The sequence below is a fragment of the Carcharhinus amblyrhynchos genome, chromosome 2 (assembly GCF_965287045.1).
Source record: "Carcharhinus amblyrhynchos chromosome 2, sCarAmb.v2.hapA, whole genome shotgun sequence".
NCBI classification, from domain to species: Eukaryota; Metazoa; Chordata; class Chondrichthyes; order Carcharhiniformes; family Carcharhinidae; genus Carcharhinus; species Carcharhinus amblyrhynchos.
This window is the reverse complement of record NC_137325.1, coordinates 32,602,455-32,617,397: the sequence shown is the minus strand read 5'-3', so window position 1 is coordinate 32,617,397 and position 14,943 is coordinate 32,602,455. Positions and strand designations below refer to the sequence as shown.

The following is a 14,943-nucleotide window of genomic DNA, read 5'->3' as shown; positions in this document are numbered from 1 at the left end:
TTCACAACTAAAACTCTCCAGCCCAGGCACCATTCTCTGAAATGCCCTCTGTATCCTTAAATCCCTTCAAATATTTAATCCCTTATTAAAATGGGCATGTGCATTCATTATCCCAATCAAAGATAGCTAATTCCTAAAAAAAGAGTTTCAGAGCTGTCAATGACACTGTGATTTTATGGACTGCACTATGAAATGACAGGTTGTGGAGCAGCCAAGCAGTAATAATATTATAATGATAGGGTTAAGTTAACAAACAACTATTGAAACTTAAAGCAGACATTTCTTTCTCAACACAGGAACACAGGCAGGAGGGGGCGATCTTACCAAAAAAATTCGAAATCCCAAACGAGCATAAAAATGGAAAAGTTTCAGATTTTTTTTTGGTGCAGCCTCAGGTTAAGTTTTACACCGCTCTGTTCAAAAAAATGCTAAATCTGTTTCCTGCCAGTGGGGGAGGAGGTGGGCCCTAAGCTCACAGGAAAGCCAGGAGCAGATTATTAGTTACCTCCACCCTCCTGTCTATCACATGCCCCCCCACCCCCCATGATTGGTGGCCTCGCCGACCGATTGACTCCACCACCCACACCCCCCTGGCCTGGCCAATCGCCGCCACCTGCAGTCAATCGCTGATTGCAAAGTGGCATCTCCACGCACCTCCCCCCCCGCCCCCCCGTCCCAGTTGTAGAGTGCGCAGCTTCTCCCCCACCTTCCCCATCCAGGCCCCACATCTATCTTTTGGCCTCGCCCCCTCATGCCCGACCTCCTTGGCACTGCCCAGTGCCTGGTGGGCAATGCCAGGGTGCCAGGCTCTGAGAAGGTCACTGCTCCCTAGCCTTCTTGTATCCTTTGAGCTGGGATTTCCTGTTCTGGCTGCAGCAGTGATACTCCAGCACATCAATCCAAGGACGGGAACGGCGCAGAGGACTAATGCTCCCCCACCCCCTTTTGCTGCTACATTTAGGTAAAGATCTCAATGATTTTCAATGGGGTAATGGGTGAGTTAGTGAGTGGAGAGAGGGTGTTGGTGGGGGAGGTGGGTTATCCGATCGAGGGGGTGCAATTGGTGGGTTGATTTATGCTGTTAATCAGCCAGTTACACCAGGGATGAAACAATTCTAGGGTAAGTAGTTGGGGAAGCACATCTAGCTCAAGTCTCTAACACTGAGGTCTATGTTAAGAGGCATTCACGGAGGATCCCGGACAGTGCAAATCAGCCCATGGGAAGTTTAAACGTCCCGGACAATTACAGTGCATGCGAGTGCAGCAAGACCTCCGATGGATCCAAAAGTGCAAGAGCATCAGAGGTTTCAACATTTACTGCTGTTAGCATCAGAAGATCCAGCCCAACCTGTTTACAGTGTGATTCTGACTCAGCCCAGACTGCTACCACTGGGTGCCTACTGGCATGAGAGTGGGAGACAACTGAGAGAGATGGTGAAGGAAGAAGGCAGAAGAGCATAAGGAAGCAAAGTGGCTGGCCAAAACAAAGGGAGAAGCAATAAAGTCACAGAGTCATAGATGTTTACAACATGGAAACAGGCCCTTCGGCCCAACTTGTCCATGCCGCCCATTTCTTTTAAACCCCTAAGCTAATCCGAATTGCCCACATTTGGCCCATATCCCTCTATACCCATCGTACCCATGTAACTATCTAAATGCTTTTTAAAAGACAAAATTGTACCCGCCTGTACTACTACCTCTGGCAGCTTGTTTCAGACTCTCACCACCCTCTGTGTGAAACAATTGCCGCTCTGAACACTTTTATATCTCTCCCGTCTCACCTTAAACCTATGCCCTCTAGTTTTAGACTCCCCTACCTTTGGGAAAAGAGGTATTATTTTACAATAAGAACATAAGAAATAGGAGCAGGAGTAGGCCATCTAGCCCTTCGAGCCTGCCCCGCCATTCAATAAGATCATGGCTGATCTGTCGTGGCTCAGTTCCACATTCCTGCCCTCTCCCCATAACCCTTAATCCCCTCTCTTATCAAAAACCCATCAACCCGCGTCTTAAAAATATTTAGCGAGGTAGCGTCCACCACTTCAACGGGCAGAGAATTCCAGAGATTCACCACCCTTTGAGTGAAGAAGTTCCTCCTCAACTCCGTGCTAAACTGCCCCCCCCCCCTTTATCTTGAGGCTGTGCCCCCTAGTCCTACTATCCTTTCTGAGCAGTCTCTCCACCTCTATCCTATCCATCCCATTCATCATCTTATACGTCTCAATGAGATCTCCCCTCGTCCTTCTAAACTCCAACGAGTACAAGCCTAGTTTATTCAGCCTCTCCTCATAGCTCAACCCCCTCAACTCCGGCATCAGCATAGTAAACCTCCTCTGCACTCCCTCCAAGGCCAAAATATCCTTGCGTAAGTATGGCGCCCAAAACTGCACACAGTACTCCAGCTGCGGCCTCACCAATGCCCTATACAGCCGCATAGTATTGAAAATAGTATTGAAAAAGTGCACCGTGAGAAAGGGGATACAATGAGGAGGGGGAAAGAAATAGAATCCTACAGTGCAGAAGGTGGCAATTCAACCCCTTGAGTCTGCATAAACCACCATCCCACCCAGGCCCTATCCCATAAACCCATGCATTTACCCTAGCTAGTCCCCCTGACACTAAGAGACAATTTAGCATGGCCAATCCACCTAACCCACATATCTTTGGACTGTGGGAGGAAACCCATGCAGACATGAAGAGAATATGCAAACTCCACACAGACAGTATCCCAAACTGGGAATCGAACCCGGGTCCCTGGCGCTGTGAGGCACCAGTTCTAACCATTGTGCCACTGTGCTGCCCTTTTCTATATAAAAAGTGAAAAAGGCAAATGAATAGAGAGACAAACAAATGAAGTGAGAGAAAGGAACATTAACAGAATAGAGACACAGGAAAAAGAGAGGGACAAATGGGGCAGGCAGACAGCGAAGTAGGAAAAAAAGATGATAAAGAAGGTGAATGAACTTGATCATAAGTTGAAAGGAGAAGCAGAGAGGAATGGTCCTCCCACACACACACACACACACCCTTTACACAGCTTGGTGGGTTTTGCGTCAATCATCTGCCAAAATTATAGTGGACGATCAGAGTTGCCAGGGCAATTAATAGAGAAGGAGAAGTGTAAAGAAAAGGAAAGCAGAGACCAAAGAAAAATAACTTTAATCAACGATTCCGGGATTGTAAATGAAGCAAAATAGACTGAGAGCTGGACGTGTCATTTAATCATGATTCAAATGTAATCAGACTGGGACTGATTGACTTTGCCTTGCCACGGATAATAGTCTCCAAGTTAATTAAAACCAACATGATTCCAGGAATCCCTCCCCTCATGTTCCTCCACAAGGTAATAATAGCACATGATGTTATGTGGGAGGGAGTTGTTTTGCCTCTATAGGTAAGCACGCTGTAAATGAGGTTAAAGTATTTTGTAAGTGATGAATAAATTGGAAGATGGTTAAATATTTTAAATGCTTTTTCTCTACACCCTAGCTACGACTGTAACATTACATTTTGTACCCCCTCCTTTCCTTCTCTGTGAACGGTATGCTTTGTCTGTCTATATAGCACAAGAAACAATACTTTTTTCACTGTACAGTAATATATGTGACAGTAATAAATCAAATAAATATTATTGATCAGCAACGTGAGTTGGCCCTCCCTGCAGTGTTGAACCAGCTGTAAACAGGATTAACTGAGGGCATTCAGTTGCAGGGTTGGTTGGAAGTCAGGCTGTCGAAAGGCGGCGCTCCGGGTCGCTACTTGGGCAGGGAAGCCGGCTGCCACTCACCACCCCCCTCTCCTGGGCTGAGCCGGTGCACAGCGCCGGGAACAAGAGCACCAACTCCCCCCGGGCCACTCGGCTACATGACACCGCGCCTCTCGGGCGATGCGATGCGCATCTGGCGATGATAAATAAATAAAGAGGCGTCCGGTTACAGGCCGATCGGGTAACGCTATTCACCAGCTTGCGGCAGTCGGTGAGTTCGCATTTAGCCCCAGCACTTTTATAGAGGGGGCGGGAGACAGCAAAAAAACATAGGCGTCACGGGGCAAGTTTGTCAAGTGTTAGGTGATAGCCCGCGGCTCCGAAATACTCTCAGCAGGGAACCATCGCCTTAGTGTATATTCATAAACTATATAAAATGCTTATCATATCGATGTCCTCAAACACGCTTATTTATAAATTCATAAAAACATAAAATGTCCCGAAGTAATAATGTTCGAGTTAGACCATTTAAAACTATTTTTTAACTGTTTTGGCACACTTTTTTCCTTTTTGGTTATTTTTAAACAGGGTGATTTTAAAACGTTCACATGTTCACTGTCGGCATGAATTACCCCAAGTTTTCCTGCAATCTTCCTGCCTGTTGCAAATTAGTTGGTGAAATGGGGAAACAGCAGAGTGCCTGGTCTCCTTACATTGGGGAATGATGACAGTTGGTAAGAGGTCAGTGAGTGTGTCGCTAACCGGTCGGAAGGAGCCGGTCTACAGGCGGCACCGACTGTCTCTGTGGCTGTGTGTAGATTTATGGTCCTCCAGCCAGCGGAATACTGAGTGAGTCATCCTGGATCAAGAATACACGCACATTGAGTCTAACCAGTCGTCAATATACATTGACACGCTAAGTAATAAGAAATCTTTAGGGTTGAATATTATCTATCTGCATTAAGTGCATTTTTAGGGTCAGCACCTTGCTTACGTGTGGAATTCATAGAATCATTAAATGGTTACAACACCGGAGGCCATTCGGCTCGGGGGGGGGTCTGTGCTCGCCCTCTGCAGAAACAATTCACCTAGTACGAGTCTCCCGCCCCCCAACCCCAAGCCAGTCCTGCACATTCTTCCTTTTCAGACAATGACCAATTTGCTGAATTGCCCTTGAGTGTCTCAAGACGTGTACGTTAGGGGGATCAGTGGGGTAAGTACGTGAGTTTACAGGCATAAGGCCTGGGAAGGTTGCTGTGTCAGAGAGTGGGTGCAGACTCGATAGGCCGAATGGTCCTCTTCTGCACTGCAGGGATTCTATGATTCTATGAATTTCTTTTTGAAAGCCTCAGATGACCCTACCTCAAATGACCCAGACTCAGACAATGCATTCCAGATCCAAACCTTGGGAGGTGGGGGTGAAATCCTTTCCTCTCCTGTCCCCATTGCCTCTTTGTCAGTTAAATCTGTGCTCACTAGTTCTCTGTTCTCTCAGCAATGTGAACAACTTCTCCCTATTCACCCTGCTCAGACCCCGCATGATTTTGAATATCTCTGTTAAATCTCTCCTAAATCTTCATTTCTCCCAGGAGAACAGTTCCAATTTCTCCAATCTTTCAATGTAACTGAAGTTCCTCATCCCTGGAATCATTCTTGTGAATCTTCTCTGGACCCTCTCTAACTGTCTATAATGCTTTCATGTTATTTCTATTGTGTGGGGACCTGAATAGCACACAATACCCGGGTTGAGGTTGAACCTGTGATTTACACATTTTAACATTACTTCTTGCTTTTGTATTCTGTGGCCCTATTGATGAAGCCCAAGATGTCATGTGGTTTATTAATCCTTCTTCAACCTATCCTACCACCTTCAATAATTTATGCACATAGACACTCAGATCCCTGTGCCCCTACAGCTCCTTTTATGAACATGTATGTAATATTAGTAGTTCTCCAGTCTTCCAGCACCATCCTTGAGACTAAGGAAGACTGGAAAACTATGGCCAAAGCCTCTTCAATTTCCATTGTCACTTCTTTCAGCATTCTTGGATGCTGTCTCTATACTGAAAATACGTTTAACACCACCAAATGTTCTAAAGCTGGTGCATTGGTTTACAATCACAGCTCTCCATGACTCTCTAATCAAGGAAAAACAACTCTGCATAGAATCCCTACAGTGCAGAAGGTGGTCAATCAGCCCATTGAGCCTGCACCAACAACAATCTTACCCAGGCCCTATCCCTATAATCCCATGCCTGACACTAAGGGGCAATTTAGCATGACCAATCTACCTAACCTGCACATATTTGGAGTGTGGGAGGAAACTGGATCACCTGGAAGAGACCCACACAGACATAGGGGAGAAAATTCAGAATCTGCACAGACAGTCACGCAGGCCAGAATTGAACCTGGGTCCCTGCGGCTGCGAGGCAGCAGTGCTAACCACTGTGCCAGTGTGTCATTTGTACATAAATAAATAATCAATGCTCTGTTAACTCTGGTGGAGGAGTCAGTCACTGTCTTTCTGCTCTGTACGAAAAAATAAACTTAAGTATAATAAACTAAAACAATAATAAACTTAATAATAAGCTAAAATAATAAGATGTCTTCATTGGAATCCCACCTCTATAACCTACACTTCCAGCCCACAATTCTCCCAAGATATCTGCAGTCTTCCAATTCTGGCCTCTTATGCATCTCACACTTTGTTTGCCCCATCATTATCAGCCTCACCTTCAGTCATCTAGGCCCAAAGACTTGGACTTCCCACCTTTATTATGTTTCTCCAACTCTCTCCCTCCTTAAAGACACTTAAAACCTACCTCATTGGCCAAACTTTGGTCACCTGGTCTTAATGTCTCCTTCTTTAAGTTAGCACCAACTTATGCTAGCTTCCAGCAATGTTTTACTATGTGGCTCTGTGTTAATGCAGGCTGTTGTTGTTACATAAATTGTTTTGTTTTTGTAATTCAAAGAATTAGATTTTGCTATTTGTAGAGGTTGAAGTTCAAATGGTTATTTTAGACAGCTAAAAAAAGTAAACCCATGAAGAGAATGGTATTATTCTAAAGATAACGTGACACTTCAGTACAGTTAACATAGGTATTATTTCAGAAGTGATTGAAAATATCCAGCATTCAAATCAGCAGCCTCAATATATGAGCTCTGTAAACTGATCTGAGGTCATTTTAAACCTGGAATGAACATAACATTTTTCACTGCTAAGTTTAAAGTTTGTTTATTAGTGTCACAATTAGGCATACATTAACATGTATCAAGTTACTGTGAAAATCTCCTAGTTACCACACTCCAGCACCTGTTCAGTTACACTGAGGGAGAACTTAGCAAGGCCAATGCACCTAATCAGCATGTCTTTCAGACTGTGGGAAGAAACCAGAGCACTCAAAGGAAACCCATGCAGACATGGGGAGAATGTGCAAACTCTGCACAGTCACCCAAACCGCGAATCAAACCTGGATCCCTGGCACTGTGAAGCAGCAGGGCTAACCACTGTGCCACCCTGCTATGTCACTAGGCCAATATTGCTTAATGCAGTAACCAAATGATCAAGATGGGTCTAAGGGACTGTTATGTGCCGTTTACCCAGATGGTAAATAAGAAGGAGGATGGTAGCATTACCACGACTTCCATTTGGATTCAGCTGAAGAACAATGCTAAAGTTGGAAAATGTGTGGCATCCACCTGCATTTCTGTAAACAAAAATTGTTGCTAGGCGATATGCCTAGGATCAGCCAACTGCAAACTGAAATACTTTGCCAATTCAAATTTCATTTTCTTTTGAACTTAATTTGCCACATTATATAAAGATTTTTACTAGTTGAAAACTGGATGTTCAGCAAGAACTTCTGGATGACAAGTAGATGTAATAATGAGGAAATATGTCAGGACCATCACTGCAGAAGAATGGCAAGTCTTTGGTGTTTGCAACAGTGGAAAGTGTATGTGCTATCATAAACTACTGTTTTTTGCCTGCTATAAAAATACAAGAACTAAACATCAGTTGGGCTTTGGGAAAACTCCAAATGGAGTATACCCAATATGGTTTCTCAAAGTCTTATCAATCGCAATGGTCAAATCTTTGTATATCTGTCCATGCCATAGTTGTCTCAGGCTGTATGCTATGATTGTAAAATGTCTGGCCCCCTGTTCTCCCCATGATTATAATTAGAGTGAAATCACCCTTTAATTGCATAATCATCATCTTTCATCAATCCACATGGGGCTAAATTAGAATCATAGAACCTTACAGTGCAGAAAGAGGCCTTTCGGCCCATCAAGTCTGCACCGACCACAATCCCACCCAGGCCCTATCCCCATACCCCTACATATTTTACCCACTAATCCCTCTAACCTATGCATCTCAGGACACTAAGGGGCAATTTTTAGCATGGCCAATCAACCTAACTCGCACATCTTTGGACAGTGGGAGGAAACCGGAGCACCCGGAGGAAACGCACGCAGACACGAGGAGAACGTGCAAACTCCACATAGACAGTGACCCGAGGCGGGAATCGAACCTAGGTCACTAGAGCTGTGAAGCAGCAGTGCTAACCACTGTGCTCCCGTAACAGAGTACTGATTATTTATTTAAGTTCACAGTGCTTGTCACGTTTTCCAATGGCAAAATAAGATAGATTAAAAATAATCAATATAAATATGTCAAAATACGAAGATAAGAACATAAGAACATAAGAAATAGGAGCAGGAGTAGGCCATCTAGCCCTTCGAGCCTGCCCCGCCATTCAATAAGATCATGGCTGATCTGTTGTGGCTCAGTTCCACTTTCCCGCCCTCTCCCCATAACCCTTAATCCCCTCTCTTATCAAGAACCCATCAACCCGCTTCTTAAAAATATTTAGCGAGGCAGCCTCCACCACTTCAACGGGCAGAGAATTCCAGAGATTCACCACCCTTTGAGTGAAGAAGTTCCTCCTCAACTCCGTTCTAAACCGCCTCCCCTTTATCTTGAGGCTGTGCCCCCTAGTCCTACTGTCTTTTTTGAGCGGGAAGAGTCTCTCCACCTCTATCCTATCCATCCCATTCATCATCTTATACGTCTCAATGAGATCTCCCCTCATTCTTCTAAACTCTAACGAGTACAAGCCTAGTTTATTCAGCCTCTCCTCATAGCTCAATCCCCTCAACTCCGGTATCAGCCTAGTAAACCTCCTCTGCACTCCCTCCAGGGCCAAAATATCCTTGCGCAGGTGCGGCGCCCAAAACTGCACACAGTACTCCAGCTGCGGCCTCACCAATGCCCTATACAGCTGCAGCAAGACCTCCCTACTTTTATATTCAATCCCCCTCGCTATGAAGGCCAGCATCCCATTCGCCTTCCTGACCACCTGCTGCACCTGCAAGCTGGGTTTTTGCGATAATTGCACAAATCTAGTCAAAAGTTGTATTGATTGAACAATCATGTCAGTAAGTTTTCAGCCAAGTGTCAAATATACGCCCTATCCCACCCTGGTCACTACAATGCAAATTTGTATGATTATTTTTAAGGTTACATTAAAATCAGAGTAAAGATGTAGATAATAACGGAACATGGAGGCATTTTCTCATCAGTGTTATCTTAGTGGACAATGAGCAAAATCAAGACTTTAAATTTAGTTGCAATGTTATATATCCTCTCCACCACATCATCACTGTATTTAACAGTTACAATGTGGAGATACAATATTAAAAAAAACTAAATTTCAATGAGATATTACACAATAGGCCTTTCTATGGTTTACTGTTACAACAACAGCTTTATAATTACAGTGAGTCACTACATTTTACCAAACCTGTTTCAGTTGTCACAGTATTCTTTGCATTTATTTGTTCATATTGTATAATGGAAAAAAAATCGAATACAATGGCACATTGGGTTAGACAGCGATATGATTTGGCAATTTTTTTCTCCCTTCCATTTTTTATTATTCATTCGTGGGACATGGCTGGCCAGCATTTATTGTCCGAGTTACCCTTGTTCAGGCGATTAGTTGTAAGTCAGCCACATTACTGTGGCTCTGGAGACACGTCAGCCAGACCAAATAACGATGGCAGATTTCCTTCCCTAAAGGATAATAATGAACCAGATGGGTTTTTCTGACAATCGACAGTGGTTTCATGGTCATCAGCAGATTCTTAATTCCAGATTTTTTAAATATCTTGAATCCATTTTCCAGAGCACAAGTTATAATAGGTAGTTTTATTCACAGAGGTTGAAGGTTGTGTGGGAAAGGATGCAGACTGCTGAAGTAGAGCCTTGCATTTTGTAGATTTAGCCAGACCTGGTGTTTTGCAGCACCAATGTCCCTCAACTTAATCAACATAAAATTCACAAAAAAGTCAAAGGGAAAAGACTTTCATCTTTCACACGATCATGTTCACTTGCACTACTTAATTATGACAAGAGATGGTTTCAGCTCTGCACAGTAATCTATAGCTTCTACAAATATTTATTATGTGAGTGGATGTGACTTAAAAGATCACAAATCGCTAAACCATTCTTATGCTCTTAGATTGTGTCTCATATAAATGGGTACAACATGATGCCAGCACCTATAAGCTATGAATACCATTCAAAGGTTAAGTGTCATTTCTTTTATGTTTAAGAACTTTATTCTCTATTATATTTAATTTTATTGACTTCCCATGATGTTTCTTTTATTGAGTGAGATAACATGATCACTCTTCTTTATTTCTGATACCTTTGTCTTGCTGTTTGTCTCTTCTTCTCTGTTTCTCCCTCTTCCACCTTTCTGTTTTCTTTCCTCACATGTGGGAAGTAGCGTGTGGCATAGCATGAAAAGAACCACCAGTGCTTAGTCGCATGCAGCATTTGGGATGGGACTTGCAATTAAATCTGGCCCTCAGTGGCTTCCTTCCCACCCCTCCCCCAGTGACATATGTTTTCCCACACTCCTTTGCTCCAAACATATCTCTTTTCACCTCCCCTCCCCATGCTTCTTCCTACCAATGTTCATTCCCACCATTACCCTGCCACTCCCTCTCTGAACCATCTGCTCAACTTTTCTGCCCTCTCCTTGCTCTGCTGTTACTCATTTCATCCTTAATCCTCCATCTACCTCCACAGCTTTCCTGCAACAAACCCCACCCAACCCCAACCCTGTCTGCACTCTCCCATTCTCATGTCATCTTGTGAAGGCCCAGGGGCCTCTCAGTCTCAGCAGATGGATAGAAAGTATATCTATCTTTCCTATCTGTTTTCCTTAAAGAAACTTCGTTTGTTTATAAAATTAAACTTTTTAAAGAAGTTGGATTAGGAGGAAATAAACTATTGGCCTTTTTTTCTTTTTTTAAAAAAATTCTTTTTCCCTCTCTCTCATTAGAATCTCTGACCGGAATTCTCCCATCCCGTTTACCACTGGAATTTTAGCGGATGCGCTGTGGACAATGTGAAACCCCATTGACAGTCGGGTGGGAATTTCTGACTTTTAGACCAGCATGGCCGGAGAATTCTGCCCTCTATTTTACATCTGTGTGAGATTTTGTAGCCTCACTGCTGCGTGTTTCTCACCAGTCCGGGTCCCACTGGTGTCAGTGGGATTCCCCATTGCTGGATTGTTGATTGGACCAGAGGTTCCGGCCGGCGTGAATAGCTGGAAGACTCCAGCCGTTATATTTTCTAACTGCTAACAAAACATTGATTTGCTCAAAATTGCATCCTTTTTTTGGAAAATTGAATGGAAGAAAGACATTTGCTGTCTTTTGCTCCTTCCATCTCTCATCTCTCACCTCAACAAAACTTCTGAAATATGTCCACTTACTTCTCTGAAGAAGTTGGTGAGAAATTACTGAGAAAGAAAGTTCCATCCCTATGTTCTAACTTAGATGGCCAGTTGGTGAAAGATAGAACTGGAACTAATCTTTATGAAGTCTTACATTTATACTGGATGTATTGCGCAGAAACTGTCCATTCAGCCTGACCTGCCGTGCAAGCGTTGATGCTGCTCTCGAGCCTCCCTCATATTGATCTTCATCTAAATCTATCAGCGTAACCCTCTATTGCCTTCTCCCTCATCTACTTGACTAGCTTTTCCTTAAATGCATTTATGCTGTTCATTTCAACCACTTCCTGTCATAGCAAGTTCCATATTCTAACCACCCTTGGTGTAAAGAAGGTTCTTCTGAATTCCCTATTGGATTTCTCAAAGACTATCTTATATTGATAGCCTCTAGTTATGTTCTTCCCCATAAGGGGAAATATTCTCTCTGTATCCACATTGTCAAAATCTTTCATCATCTTAAATGAATGTGCAAAGTAAGATCCCATAGTAGGGGGTAATGTATTAGCTTGGATAGAGGATTAACTAACCAAAAGAAAGCAGAGTGAGATAAATGGGTCTTTTTCTGGTTGGCTAGCTATAACTTGTGGTTTGGTCCTTGGGTCCAAACTATTTACAATCTATCTTAATAACGTGGATGCAGGGATAGAATGCACTACAGCTAAATTTGTAGATGACATTAAAATAGGTGGGAAGGCAAGTTATCGTGAGGAAATAAGACATTTACGAATGGACATGGATAGGTTACATGAGTGGGCCAAAATATGGTGGGTGGAATTTAATGTGTATAAGTGTCAGGTTACCCATTTTGGTTGCAGGAATAAAAAACAACTTATCTAAATGAAGAGAAACTTCAAAATGCTTTGGTGAGGAGGGATCTGAGTGTTCTCATGCGTGAATCGCAGAAAATGAGTATGTAGGCAGCAGGCAATAAGGAAGGCAAATGGAATTTTGGCATGTATTGCTAATGGAATAGAATATAAAAATAGGGAAGTGCTGTTGCAACTGTATAGCATTGCGGAGATTGCATCTGGAGTACTGCGCACAGTTTTGATCTCCTTACTTGAGGAAGGACATAAATGCGTGAGAGGTGGTTCAGAGAATGTTCATTAGATTGATTCCAGGGATGAAGGACTTGTCTTCTGAAGACAGACTGAGCAGTTTAGACCTATACTCATTGGAGTTTAGAAGACTGGGAAGAGATCTAATTGAGGATATAAGATGCAAAAAGGAATTAGCAGGGTAGACATTGAGCAGATGTTTCCCCCTATTGGGCATTCTAGAATGAGAAACCAATGAACACAATGGGTGTCAGATTTAAAACAGAAATGAGGAGGAATTACTTCACTCAAAGGGTGATGAATCTGTGGAATTCTCTACTCCAGAGTGCAGTGGATGCTGGAACACTAAACAAATTTAAGAAGCAGATAGATTAGTAGATGGATGGAGGATTATGGGGAATGGGCAGGAATATAACAACATAAGAACTAAGAGCAGGAATAGGCCATCTGGCCCTTCAAACTTACTCCGCTATTCAATAAGATCATGGCTGATCTCTTTGTGGACTCAGATCCACATACCCACCCACTTACCATAACCCTTAACTCCTTTACTGTTCAAAACTCTAGCTTTGCCTTAAAAACATTCAATGAGGTAGCCTTAACTGCTTCACTAGGCAGGGAAGTCCACAAATTCACAACTCTTTGGTGAAGAAGTTCCTCCTCAACTCAGTCCTAAATCTGCTCACCCTTATTCTAAGGCTATGCCCCCTGGTTCTAGTTTCACCCGCCAGTGGAAGCAACCTCCCTGCTTTATCTTATCTATTCCCTTCATAATTTTATATGTTTCTGTAAGATCCTCCCTCATTCTTCTGAATTCCAATCAATATAGTCCCGGGTCTACTCAGTCTGTCCTCATAAACCAACCCTCTCAATTTCAGAATCAACTTAGTGAATCTCTTCTGCACCCCCTCCAGTGCCAGTGTATCCTTTCTCAAGTAAGGAGACTATACAAGTATATAAGTAAGAACTATACACAGTACTCCTCAGGTGGAGGACTCCAGGAACGTGGAGATGAGGCCGAGATGAGATCAACCATGATCATATTGAAGGGCAGAGCAGGCTCGAGGGGTCGAATTGCCTACTCCTGCTCCTAATTCTTTTATGTTATGTTCTTATGTTAAAGAACTCAATTAGATACTCCTCGTCTTTTTTATAAGAGGAAAGAGACCCAGTCTGTTCATCTTTTACTAATGAATATATCATATCATGTATGCTCTGCATTATGGCAGTTCTTTGGCTCAGTGTCTGTTGATGCTTCATCCTGAGCCATTTTCTTGGCAGTTTGTGTCAGAGGCAGTTTGCCATTGCTTTCCACTGTTGGGGGCAGGCTGAATAGGCAGGTTCCAAATCTGTCTCAACTAGATTGGGAATAAAAGCCACACTTTTGGATTTATTCCGAACCACATACTAACCATCTAAGCTAACCAGTCCCCACTGATACACTGACTCACACATTTCTGACATTATCTTTGTAAATCTTCTCTGCATTCTAGGAGTGCTTTTATATCCTTTTTTAAAATATGATGGCCAGAACTGCACCCAGTTCTCAAGATGTGGTTTAATCAATTTATTTACAGCATGAAACATTACAAGCATGTGTTTCCTAACTCAACCACCCCATAATTTCAATAAGTATCACTCTATACGTCCTCAAATATTGCCTACCACCAGCACACAATACACAATTTATATAAAATTAACAAATATGCCTCTGACTCAGAAGTACTGATGCATCCTCAAAAATTATGTAAGTGGTGCATTGTCACAAACAGAAAGGGGGCAATTCTCCCAAAAAAATTCTAAGTGATGAATTCATGGGCAAACTGGTGTAATTCATGATTGTTTTTCAGTGGGAGTTCAGACTTGAATCTCCCATACTCTGTGCAATGCTGGGGTCACAGTTGTGAATATAATTAAAAGCTTGCATGCGCAGTGGCCCTGAACTGTCAGCCTGCAGTTTGCTGGCCAGCCCGGGACTCCCACAGTGCTGCTCCTCAGTCCCCATGGCCTGATTGCGACCTCCATGACCATTCCTGGGCCAGCCCCAACCCTATCCCAGAGTACCACAATCTCCAGCCCTGACCCCCCCAGCAGTGACGATCCCCCCCAACGCCCCCCAGACAGACCCACCCCTCCAAGAGGCAGATCCCCCGGGAGGCAGACCCCCATCACCATGGCAGATCCCCACCCACGGGAGGCAGACTCCCCATGGCAGACATCCTCCCAGCCCGCCCCAATCATTGACCTCCCTTCAGCCCTGACAGATCCTGTCTGCAGAGTGGCAGCGAGACCCCCCATCTCCACTGATCGCCCTTAAGACCTGCCCCCTTGGCACTGCCCAATGTTCAATGCCCCGAGC

The 14,943-nt window shown here is 43.6% G+C and overlaps 1 protein-coding gene across 1 annotated transcript in view; it reads left to right on the top strand.

Moving 5' to 3' along the window:
* The first annotated feature begins 3,810 nt into the window (after nt 1-3,810).
* Nucleotides 3,811-14,943, top strand: part of rbm24a (RNA binding motif protein 24a) — a 36,636-nt gene continuing 25,503 nt past the window's right edge. Inside the window, exon 1 of the mRNA XM_080204167.1 lies at nt 3,811-3,977. The gene's annotated coding sequence lies outside the window, so the exon portion shown is untranslated. The remainder of the gene's footprint in view (nt 3,978-14,943) is intronic.